The sequence below is a fragment of the Monodelphis domestica genome, chromosome 2 (genome assembly GCF_027887165.1).
Source record: "Monodelphis domestica isolate mMonDom1 chromosome 2, mMonDom1.pri, whole genome shotgun sequence".
NCBI classification, from domain to species: domain Eukaryota; kingdom Metazoa; phylum Chordata; class Mammalia; order Didelphimorphia; family Didelphidae; genus Monodelphis; species Monodelphis domestica.
The window spans coordinates 266,790,287-266,803,113 of record NC_077228.1 but is presented as its reverse complement, the minus strand read 5'-3'; positions in this window follow the sequence as shown (position 1 = coordinate 266,803,113).

Genomic DNA, 12,827 nt, shown 5'->3' with positions numbered 1-12,827 from the left:
ACATCCATTACACAGAAAACTTCATTTAAAAGTGAAACATTATAATTCTAGCTAAGAATATAGTTATTACACAGGTGAGAAGAATAACTAAAGGGCGGGACTAATAACTAGAAAAGGCCACCTACAAGTTAGTGATACTTGAGTCTTCTTTTTTGTGTACTATCCTTAAACAATTTTTAAAAAAGTTTATTTTCAATACCAAATTCTCTCTCCCTCTCTCCACCCCCTCCTCACTCATTAAGGAGGCAAAAATGATGACCAACACTCATTATATGTATGAAGTCATGCCAAACATTTCAAATACAAGAAAAACAAAGATAAAAATATCCTTTTATATATTTATCATTGTGAGCCTTGTAGACTGGCAACTAAGTGACTCAGTGAATAGAGATTACTAGGCATGTTTTCCAAACTACAATTTTTAGAAACCCTGATTTTCATAAGACTCAAGTGCCAAAAAATATCAAAGCTATCAATTGTTATATGAACAAATAGAGCACAGCTAGGTGGCACAGTGGAATAGAAAACCAGACCTGGAGACAGAAGGTCAAATCTGACTTCATATTTCCTTGCTGTGTGACTGACTAAGTCACTTCACCCCAGTTGCCTAGCCCTTAGAATTGATATTTGTAAGATAAAAGATAAGGGTTTCAAATAAACAAATAAATGAGTCTGTAGAATTGTCATGGATCATTATATTGTTCAGAATTTTTAAGTCTTTAGCAACCTATCATCATTCTGGTACTGCTGTTACTGTATAAATTGTTCTAGTTGTTTTCACTTCACTTTGTATTAACGATGCTCATGTATGGCTTTTCTAGAGCCATCCCCTCCATCATTTCTTACAGTATACTATTCCAGCACATTCATATGTCACAACTAATTTGTTCAGCTATTCCCCAACTGATAGGCATCTCCTTAGTTTCCAATTCTTTGTCACCACAAAAAGAGCTACTAGAAATATTTTTGTACCCATGAATCCTTTTCCTTTGCCTTTGATCTTTTTGGGATACAGAGGAAGCAGTGGCATTGCTGGATCAAATGATATGCACGATTTTATAGCCCTTTGGCAGGGCATTGTTCCAAATTGTTCTTCAGAATGGTTGGACTAGTTTTTGGTTCCCCCAACAGTTCATCAATGTTCCTATTTTTCCACATCCCCTCCAGCATTTGTCATTTTCCTTTTCTGAAATTTATCACCTGCCAATCTGATGGGTATGAGGTGATACCTCATAGTTGTTTCAATGTCCATTTGTCTGTTAGTGATTTAGAGCATTTTTTTCACATGACAATTGATAATATGTCTTGGCACTTGAATCTTTTTTGTTTTTAACTCTTACTTCCTATCTTAGAGTTGCTACTAAGTATTAGTGCCAAGGTAGAAGCCCCAGAAGGATTAAGCAATTGAGGTTGTGACTTGCCCAAGGTCACCTAACTAAGAAGCATCTGAGGCTAAATTTGAACTCAGGGACCTATCTGTGGACCTGCCTTTCTATCCACTGTGCCACCTAGCTGCTCCATTTTTTCATATAACAATTGATAGCTTTGACTTTTGGGCACTTGAGTCTTCATGAAAATCAAGGTTTCTAAAAATTAGTTAGGGAAAGAGACCATTTCAGGAGTAAGAAAATGCCGGAAAGGGTCTAATGGAAAAAAGAAAGATAAGACTTGAGACAAAGTTACTGGCTAGGAGAAAAAAAAAACACGTTACGTTTTGTCTCTTTATCTTCAAGTTCTATGATACCACTTACTGGTGCTTAGTAATATTTATTGGAAATAAATAAATATTTGTTGAATTAAAAAAAGAAAATGCTGGAGCAAAGGCTTGGAGATAAAAGAAGTATAGTGTGTGAGGAATAATTAAGCCAGTATGGCCAGAACATAGAGTTAATGGAGGCAAAATAGAATATAAGAAAACTGGAAAGGTAGAAAGAGAGAACATTGTGATAAGTTTTAAATGCAAAACAAAGGACTTTATGTTTGATTCTGGAGGTTACAAGGTTCCATTGGAGTCTGCTGAATAAGGGAGCAGATATCATAGGATCACTTTAGCAGCTGGGTTGAGTATAGAATGTAAAGGGTTGAGGGTTAAATAATCAGCTGAGTTTCCATTTTATCCTAGAGTCAATAGGGAGCCACTAAGGTATCTGAACATGGTAGTGAATGGTCAGATCTGTGCCTTAGAAAGATTATTTTGGCATTTGAATTTGAAATATGGATTAGAAAAATAAGGGACAGACCAGTTATTGGAAAAAGGAGGAATAGACCAGTTAGGAAGCTATTAGAATCATTTAGGGTGAGAGGCAATGAGGGCCTGACTTGAGATAATAGTTATTTTATGTTACATTGTTTTATTTTATTGTTATGTCATGCCATTTCATATTGCATTCTCAGGGAAGGGGATGTAAGTATAGATGTAAGATGTAAGAAGGTTAGGGGAGATAAGATTTTTTTTAATAGAAATAAGAGGCTGGAATAGAAATAAATATTTGAGAATCTAAAAAAATAGATCAATAATAAGAAATTAAAATAACAAATTAAAGATCTTTTAATTAACTTCTCCCTTTGCCAATTCATTTTTCATATGGCAGAAGCTTGCCAAAATAATCTTTCTAATTTGATATTGGTCGGGCAGGTGGGGCGGGGAGGAGAGACTTGGGTGACCAGTAACTGGGAAAGCTTATTGGGTAATCAATAGAATTTGGGGATTTATTTGAGAGGAGGGACAGGCTTGAGGATGAATATGATTAATTGAAATTTGGACATGTTTAGTTAAAGGTGAGTTATCTAGGTGAAGATATCCTGGAGTTCAGGAGGAAAATTATGGCTGTGTGTATATAGTATATGGCTGAATGAAAAATAGATAATTGATGCCATGGAAACATGTGAGATTGTCAATAGTATACAAAGAGAAGAAAAAAAGACCCCACTGCAGAATCTTGGGGGACACCCAGCGTGAAGGGATGCAATAGAGAAAGATGAACTAGCGAGGAAGGAAGATAAGGAATGGTCAGATAGGTAGGAGGACAACAAGGAGTAAGTCATTTTTTACAGAAGCCAGAGGAGGGAGAATATACCATGTTGTGGTGTTTAATATTGTTGCAACTGAAGGAGGATGAGATGAGGACCAAAAAAATGCCATTAGATTTAGAAAGAAAGAAAGAAAGAAAAAGGATCTGGGATGGATCCTGTTTATTTCACTTTATCAGATAAATGAGTGATTGTCCTGGGCAGAGACCAATTTCAGTTATAGCCTGAAAACCAGGAATGAGGTCTAGAAAATAGAGGTTAGATCAAGAAGACAGAAGGAAGGATGAGTCCTGCTTCTACTCTGCCACCTGAATAAACATTTGCTTCAGCAACTAAATAAATCATAGCTAACAGTTACATGGCATTTACCATGCGGCAGGCCTTGTGCTTAGTACTTTACATTTATTATCTCATTTGATTAAAAGCTGACAATAGTTACAAGACAATGTTGAAATTTGGAGAGTTAAACAAATTTTACGCTGAGAACTAGAGAACTGGAGAACTAAGCAGTGGGAAAATGAAAAGGATAAGGAAATGGTTGTTAAATGGAAGGGGCCCCTCAGAGGTTAGCATGAGAGCATTAGAACCATTTAAGATGGTGGAAGTATGGAGAGATATGCCATTACATTCATAGAGCATAATTTGTTCAACCATTCCACAGTTGATTGACATACCCCCTTAATACCCAATATCTTGCCATCACAAAAAAATAAAGATTATTGTACATGTGGGTTCTTATTCCTTTTTCTTTTTCAAATTCTTTTAGTTATAACAGCCTGCCATTTCAAAGGGGCTTTAACAAGGTTTTACCAAAAATCTTTAACAAGAAATATAAACTAATCCTCTTCAGAAAAGTTATTTTTGTTAACCACATTAATGTTATCACTGGGTTGGTGCTCCTATGATTTGAACCCAGGTCATATGCAAGTTACAGTGTTTCTCTCATTTTTCCTGAAATAAATAAATCTGGTAACTGGATGAATAGGCCTGACATTGCTATTTTGTTTTTCCTGAGTTTTTGGATGAATGACTAGTAAAATTCACTGACTCATGGGATTAGAGTTCCAGCTCAATTGGCTCAAGCTGGCTGCCATAGTTTCTAATGGGTATCCTCTGATCACTAGAACAATGGCCTACAAACTTTTGTGCACATACTACTAAAAAATTTTAGCACCTTTTAGCACTCCCAATATAGTCATAAGTGATATACATGAGCTGCTAAACTAATAGTCTATAGGGGAGCTGCTAGGTGACTCGGTAGATAGAGAGTGAAGCCAGGAAACAGGAGGTCCTGGATTCAAATTTGGTTTCAGAAATTTCCTCAATGTGTGATCCTTGGCAAATCACATAACTGATTGCTTAGCACTTAATACTCTTCTGCTTTTGAACAAATACACAATGTTGACTCTAAGATGGCAGGAAAAGGCTTAAAAAAAAAAGGGAACTCATGATATGGATGGGGTAATGAATCAATCCCTTTATTGGCCACTGAGCTGGAAAAGGCAATGACTTAGTGGATTTTTTTAAAAGGATATTTTATTTTACCAAATACACGTAATCACAATTTTCCATATAAGTTTTCTGACATTATAAGATTCAAATTGTCTACTCCCTCCCTTCCTTCTCCCTTCCCGGAGATGGTAAGCAATTTGATCTTGGTTTTACATGTGTTATCATGCAAAATCTAATTCCATATTGTTCATTGTTATAAGAGAATACTCATATAAAATAAAAACCCAGATAAACTAAAGTGGAAAATAGTATGCTTTGATCTTCATCCTGCTGCAATAGTTCTTTCTCTGGAGGTGGATAGCATTCTTTGTTATAAGTCCTTTGGAATGGTCCTGGATCATTGTATTGCTGAGAGTAGATAAGTCTTTCACAGATGATCATTCCATAATATTGCTGTTGGGAGGCGGAGTCAAGATGGCGGCATAGAAACAGCAAAGATTCAGACCTCTGAATACCCTTCCTTACCGATCACAAACTGAATGCTCCTAGTGGACTGAAAATCAAACCTAACAACAAGACAGAGCCAAGGAATCCTCCTGCTGGACTCAATTCAAAAGGTACACCACCACCCCCAAAAGCCGGAATCCAAGAACACTCGGGTTTAAGGGGAAGGCAGAGGAAGGTCCCAGGACCCCTCCCCCTCACCTAGAGCACTAAGCCTCCAGTGGCAGTGGGAACCTCTGGGTGGGCAAAGGTGCTGGTCTGGAGGGTGTACCTTGTGGGCAGGGCTGTGCCAGGCTCAGAGTATTGAACACAGGCAGTGGGGAAGGAGCTGAAGAAGGAGCACAGAGCTTGCAGCCTGGTCAGAGCAGCAGAGACCCTCCATATTGTTCCAGCCTTCCAGGAGGTTTTGGCTTCAGAGCACATCCAGCCCAACCCAGCTGAACTTAATCCCATCAAAAGTCAACAGAGGTCAGGGAAACCCAAGCTCCAACAGCCCTCCCCCACAGACTGCTAAACTTTAATCCAATAAAAAGCCTCCAGAGGACAGGGAAGCTCAAACTCCAACACCCCTCCCCCATAGACTGCACTGAGAGATCTGACAAAGCTCCAAGAGGGGAGACTGACAGAAAGATCCAAAACCAAAAAAATGAGAGGAGCAAGAGCACAGACAAATACAGGGAGCAAAGAAGGGGTAAATATGAGCAAACAACAGAAAAAGAAGAAAGAAATTACAATTGACAGCTTCTGTACAGGCAACAAACAAAGAGGAGGAGGCAAACAATAAAACAGAAATCCCAGCAAATTGGATATAGGCTTTGGAAGAACTCAAAATGCAATTCAAAACACAAGAGAGGCTGAAGACAATTGGGAAAATAATTTAAAAACTAAGATAAGTCATCTGGAAACAGAAAATAGTGTCTTGAAAGACAAAATCAACCAGCATGAAACTGAGGCAAAGGAGATGAAAGATGAGGCAAAGGAGATGAGAGATGAGGTAAAGAGTATGAAAGATGACCTCCAAAGAAAATCAGACCAGAAGGAGAAGGAAGACCAAAAAAGCCAGGGATGAAATCCAGTCTTTAAGTACCAGAATACAACAACTAAAATTAAGTGACCTCACAAAGCATCAGGACACTATAAAACAAAACCAAAAGAATGAAAAAATTGAGGAAAATATGAAGCATCTAATTAATAAAACAAGATTTAGAAAATCATTCGAGGAGAGACAATTTAAGAATCATTGGTCTATCAGAAGACCATGACAAAAGAAAAAGCCTGGACATAATACTACAGGAAATTATCCAAGAAAACTGCCCCAATATTCTAGAACAAGAGGGAAAAGTGGAGATTGAAAGAATCCACAGATCACCTCCTGTACTTAATCCCCAATTGACAACACCCAGGAATGTTATAGCCAAATTCAAGAACCATCAGACCAAAGAAAAGATATTACAAGCTGCCAAGAAGAAGTCATTCAGATACCATGGAACCACAGTAAGGATAAAGCAGGATCTGGCTGCATCCACACTGAAGGACCAAAAGGCCTGGAATATGATATTCCAGAACGCAAGGGAACTAGGTCTACAACCAAGAATCAACTACCCAGTAAAACTGACTATAATCTTATAGGGGAAATTATGGTCATTCAACAAAATAGAAGAATTCCAAGAATTTGTAATGAAAAGACCAGACCTGAACAGAAAATTTGATGCCCAAGCACAGAACTCAAGAGAATCATAATATTGCTGTTGCTGTGTACAATGTTCTCCTGGTTCTGCTTATTTTACTCTGCATCAGTTCATGTAGGTCTTTCCAGCTTTTTCTGAAAGCATCCTGTTTATCATTTCTTATAGCACAAGTATTCCGTCCCCATCATCTACCACAATTTGCTCAGTCATTCCCCAATTGATGAACATCCCCTCAGTTTCCAATTCTTTGCCACTACAAAAAGGGCTGTTATAAATATTTTTATTGCCCTCCAGAATGGTTGGATCAGTTCACACCTCCACCAACAATGCATTAGTATCCCAGTTTTGCCACATCACCTCCACCATTTATCACTTTCCTTTACTGTCATATTGACTGATCTGATAGATGCAAAGTGGTGCTTAAGAATTGTTTTAATTTGCTTTTCTCTAATCAAAAGGGATTTAAAGCATTTTTTCATATGATTATCAATAGCTTTGATTTCTTCATCTGAAAACTGCTTGTTCATATTCTTTGACCATTTGTCAAGTGGGGAATGACTTTTGTTCTTATAAATGTACTTAAATTCTCTATATAGGTGTGAAATGAGACCTTTATCAGAGAAATTAGTTATAAAATTTCTTTACCAGTTTGTTGTTTCCCTTTTAATTTTGGTTACTTTGGTATTGTTGTACAAACCCTTTTTGATTTAATATAGTCAAAATTATTAATTTTACATCTTATAATATTCTCTATCTCTTGTTTGGTCATAAATTCTTCCTTTCTCCATAGCTCTGGCAGGTAAACTATTTTAAGTTCCCCTAATTTACTTATGATATTATTGAGCTAAATCATGTATCTATTTTGACCTTATCTTGAGATAGGATGTGAGATATTAGTCTATATCTAGTTTCTGCTATACTGTTTTCCAGTTTTCCCAGCAGTTTTTGTCAAATTGTGAGTTCTTATCCCCAAAACTGGGATCTTTGGATTTATCAAACACTAGATTGTTGAGGTCATCTACCCCTAATCTATTCCATTGATCCACCACTCTATTTCTTAGCCAGTACCAGATTATTTTGATGATCACTGCTTTATATTATCTTTTGAGGTCTGGTACTGCTAGGACACCTTCACTTTCTTTTTCCCATTAATTCCTTTGATAGTCTTAATCAGAAGATTTTTAAAGAGAGTGATTCCCCCCTCCCCCTTTCTTTTTCTTGACCTTCTAGATGATTTCATGTAACTCTGAGAGTCTCTGAGTTCAAATCTAGCTTCAGACTTTTACTAGCTGTTTAACCCTGGGCAGTCACGTGACCCCCATTGCCTAGCCCTTACCATTCTTCTGCCTTGGAACCAATACACAGTATTGACTCCAAGACAGAAGGTGAGGGTTAAAAAAAAAAAACCAACACAAAAAAACAGGAGAATATAGCTGCTTCCACCACTAGGCTTTAATCCCAAGTAGGCCATTGATGAGAAAGAAGTCTCTCTATATATTACAAAATATTTTAGTAGTACCTATTTTAATAGCAAAGAATTAGAAAGAAAATTGATGCTCATCAATTGGGAAATGGCTAAATAAATTATGATACTTTAGTGTAAAGAAATATTATGGTGCTGTAAAAATTATAATTGTGGCACACAAATGTCATGGATTATTACTGTACTATAAGAAACAATGAACAAGAAGAGCACAAAAAAAGGATGGAAAGGCATACATGAACTAATGCAAAGTTGCAGAACCAGGGAATGTTTCTACCGTGGCTAAAATGTGGATGCAAGGTCATCAACAAAACAATTAAAATTGATTATTGTGAAATTATATTAACCAGACCACCAAAAGGAGACTCTCAGACTGGGGGGTAGGCTCTGAGCTATGGAAGGGGGCTTCAGTCTTGACCCCATAACCCTGGAAGATAGCAGATAGAGGGGCTGCTGGGAAAGCTAACAATGGGTTCTTTTTTTTCCTGAAAAAAAAAAATAGTTTGGCCTACTAAGAAACAGAAAATATATTAGACCAAAGACCAAGATTATTTCAGCAATTGGGGGATAGGGACTCAGGAAATAGAGAATGATATTAGAAGTCAGAAAACTGAAAAACAAGCTTCTCACATAGAAGTAACAGAGACAGGAAGCAAGTCTTTTTAAAGGATATTAGAGCAGTAGAACAGAAACTAGACAAGAAGTTACATTCATTTCCATATCCTGAAATGGTTACTTTTGAGACTCTTTCTTGGGTATCAGTAGAAGACTATATCTGCAGGCTGGAACAATTTCTTTTAGGAAGAACAGAGCATTCTATTGGTGTTGGAAATTAAAATAAAACAGAAAATGGCAGAAAGCTTCACCCTTCTGCCTTAGAACCAATACACAGTGTTGATTCTAAGACAAACAGGCTTTTAAAAAAAAAGAGAGAAAGTTTCAGCAAGATACCAGAAAACAGAAATAATTTCTCCTTGGGGCTCCAATTTGAAACATCTGCTCAACAAATGTTTAAATACAAATCCAAAAGAATCTGTTCATCTAAGGGAATATAATAATGCTTATTTTATTTCCTGTATAAATGACAGAATGGAGAGTTTTTTAAAAATCATAGAAAAGGGACAGCTGGGTGGCTCAGAGAATAGGGAGCCAGGCCTAGAGAAGGGAGATCTGGGTTCAAATATGAGCTCAGACACTTTCTAGCTGTGTGACCCTGGGCAAGTCACTTAATCCTTACCACTCTTCTGCCTTAAAACCAAGACTGCAATAGAACCAAAGTATCAAGTCTAAGAAGGTAAAAGTTTAAAAAAAAAATCATAAGAAATGTTGTCCAGTCAGAGTTGAAATATATTGTAACTTTTTTTAACTGATGAGAATTGTTTTAATCTGTCATTTCATCATAATTTTAGGGGTATAGAAGAAAATTTTGAAGGATAAATTGTTTACTAAATACATTTCAATGAAATAAATTATATTGACTAAGTTTGGTACCAAAGAAGACATTTGAAGAGACTGTTTCTTTGCAGATACCTGGGACCATGAGTGTGAAATACTGTATACATACATACTCTATTTCATTTTCTTTCTTCTCCTTTTCATTTTTCATTTGAGATCTCTTCCACAAAGCTCCTAGCATGGAAAAATGTTTTACATGATTACACATGTAAAATGTAAAAACCTATATCAGATTGCTTTGTATCTCAGGGAGGTTAGGAGGAAGGGAGAATCAGAAGAGAAAGACTTTGGAACTCAAAACTTAAAAAAATTAATTGTTTTTACAGGGGGCAGTTGGGTAGCTCAGTGGATTGAGAGCCAGGCCTAGAGATGGGAGGTCCTAGGTTCAAATCTGGCCTCAGACACTTCCTAGATGTATGACTCTGGGCAAGTCACTTGACCCCCATTGCCTAGCCCTTACTGCTCTTCTGCCTTGGAGGCAATACACAGTATTGACTCTAAGGCTGAAGGTAAGGGTTTAAAAAAAAAATGTTTTTATAGGTAATAGGAGAAAAAGAAAATGTAATTTAAAAAATAAGTACCTTAGAATTAAAAAAAAAGAATACTGGATGTACCATAAGCCTTTTTTTTTTTAATCCATACGTTCAGTCTTGGAATCAATACTATCTATTCTAAGACAAAAAAGCAGTAAAGGCCAGGCAAAAACGGTAAATTGACTTCCCAGGGTCATGCTGACAAGTGTCTAAGTTTACATTTGAACTCCCATCTCCAAGCCTGGCTCTCTATCTATTGGGCTGCCCCAACTGTTTCTTTTCTTTTCTTTTCTTTCTTTTTTTTGATGCGTTTATTTTTGTTAATTTTTATTTATGAACTTTATTCCTATTTTTTAAAAATTAATTATTATATGGGAATATTCCCCACTTTGGGAGTGGGAGGAGAGGAACACTGGGAAATGTAGGTCAATCAATACAATTTATAAAAGAAAGTGTCAACTAGAAAAAACACAGAACTCTTTGACAAAAGAAAGCTTTGCCTCTGAAGAGAAGAGTGGATTTCTGAGAAGTTTCAGCCCATGGAGAGGAATCGGGACTCAGTTTGCTCAGCAGGACAGACAAGTCCTTCCATTCAGTTGATGGTTGACAATACATTCTGCCTTGCTCGTCAGCGCCCCCAGGTGATCATAGCAGCAAATGTTCTAAGCTAAGCCCAGAAATATCTGCAATTAACCCATCTGGATAGCAGAACCATGTGACTTTCTAATTCTTTTTTATATGTAGCTTTAGAAATATTTTCTATGCATTTTCTAACATTTTTTCTGACAAGGAAATGCATTTTAGTTTATAACCATATTTTTTATCTGTAGTATTTTATTCATTTTTATTTATTTTTTTTTTAATTTTGAGTTCCAAAGACTATTTGCTTTTTGGGAAGCCTCAAAAGAGACATCTAAACAATTTTTGTTTAGTTTAGTGAAATTTGGTCAAATATTGAATTTAGTACTTATGGCTTTAAACACTACTGAAAAATATTATAGAGAGCTCTCTTCATGTTCTAGACTCTTAATTTTAAAGTGTCTTGCCTAATCATGATGGCTTCATAAAACCAAGAGGTAATATTTCAAGGTATGATCAACACTTGGGGTGAGCTTCATTATCAATGACTGCAATATGGACTGATGTCTACTACGATCAATGAGAAATCATCCATTTATGTTGCGTATCATCAATGAGAATAGAAATAAATCTATATTTCACGTAATTTTGATCATTTCCCATTTTGGGGCCAACTTTTTTTTAAGCTGATCAGATTGTCATTGTTTTTTACTTTGTAAGCTGAAGAGTTCATGTTAGGTCTAGGAATAGTGTCATGCCTCATTTTCTCATTATTTGGTTATTTTCTTGTTTTTTGGTTCTATTCTTTTCAATCGGTGGATAGGAATCTTTATTTATTTCAACCCTTACCTTCCATCTTAGAATCAATACTATGTATTGGTTCTAAGTATATGTGTCACAACACTCTGAAGGCAAATATAAATGTATGGCTATGTGGGTCATCCTTTCTGACTCAAGGAAGTCATCTTCTTCTCTTGGAATATCTTATATATCAGATATTTATGACTCTTGATGCTTTATGACCCTGGGCAAGTCACTTCTGGAGAAGGAAATGAGAAAGCACTCTAGTATCTTTGCTAAGAAAACTCCAAATGAGGTCATGAAGAATCAGACATGACCAAAATGACTGAACAACACCCCCATTAGAATATAAAAAGCAAGGATTATCTTGCTTATATTTGTGTCCGTTAGTGTTTAGTTTAGTCCAGTGCCTAACACACAGTAAGCACTTTAAAATGCTTTTTAATTCATTTTGTTCATCAGAATCACTTTCTGAGTTTTTTTTTTTAATCATTGGAGGTCTCTGAATAACAGATGAATGAGTTCTTCTCAGCATGTCCACCCAACAACACTTCCCATCTGTTTGTCAAGGAGTCCAATTGATTCTCTCACAGATAATTTAGTTGATGGTGCATGTTCTGGAGCTATTTTATGTTAGATAATTTATGTTTTGTTTTTTAACCCTTACCTTCCATCTTAGAATCAATACTGGGTTCTAAGGCAGAAGAGTGGTAAGGGCTCTTCTGTCTTGGAACCATTACACTGTATTGATTCCAAGATGGAAGGTAAGGGTTTAAAAAAAAAGAATGGTAAGGGCTAGGCAATTGGGATTAAGTGACTTACCCAGGGTCACATAGCTAGGAGTATCTAAGGTCACATTTGAACTCAGGACATCCCATCTCTGGGTCTGACTCTCAATCCACTGAGCTACCCAGATACCCCCTTTTGTTTGTTTGTTTTTTAAAACAATATGAATGAGAGACAACTGGATTGTCCTGGGTTCAAATCTGGCCTCAGACACTTCCTGGCTGTGTAATCCTGGGCAAGTTACTTAACCCTGTTTGACTAGTGCTTTTCCCTGTCTTAGAGATATTACTAAAACAGAAGACAAAGGTTTTTACACTGATATGTTAGAATATTATTTTCTGTAAAAAAGGAAATGGATTCAACTTGTATGAATTGATGCAAAGTGATACAGAGTGAAATAAGCAGAACTACCCACCTCCAGAGAAAGAACTATTGAAGTCAGAATGCAGATGGAAACAGATGATTTTTCACTTGTTTATTTGGGTTTATGTTTGGGGGGTTTGGTTTTATAAGACT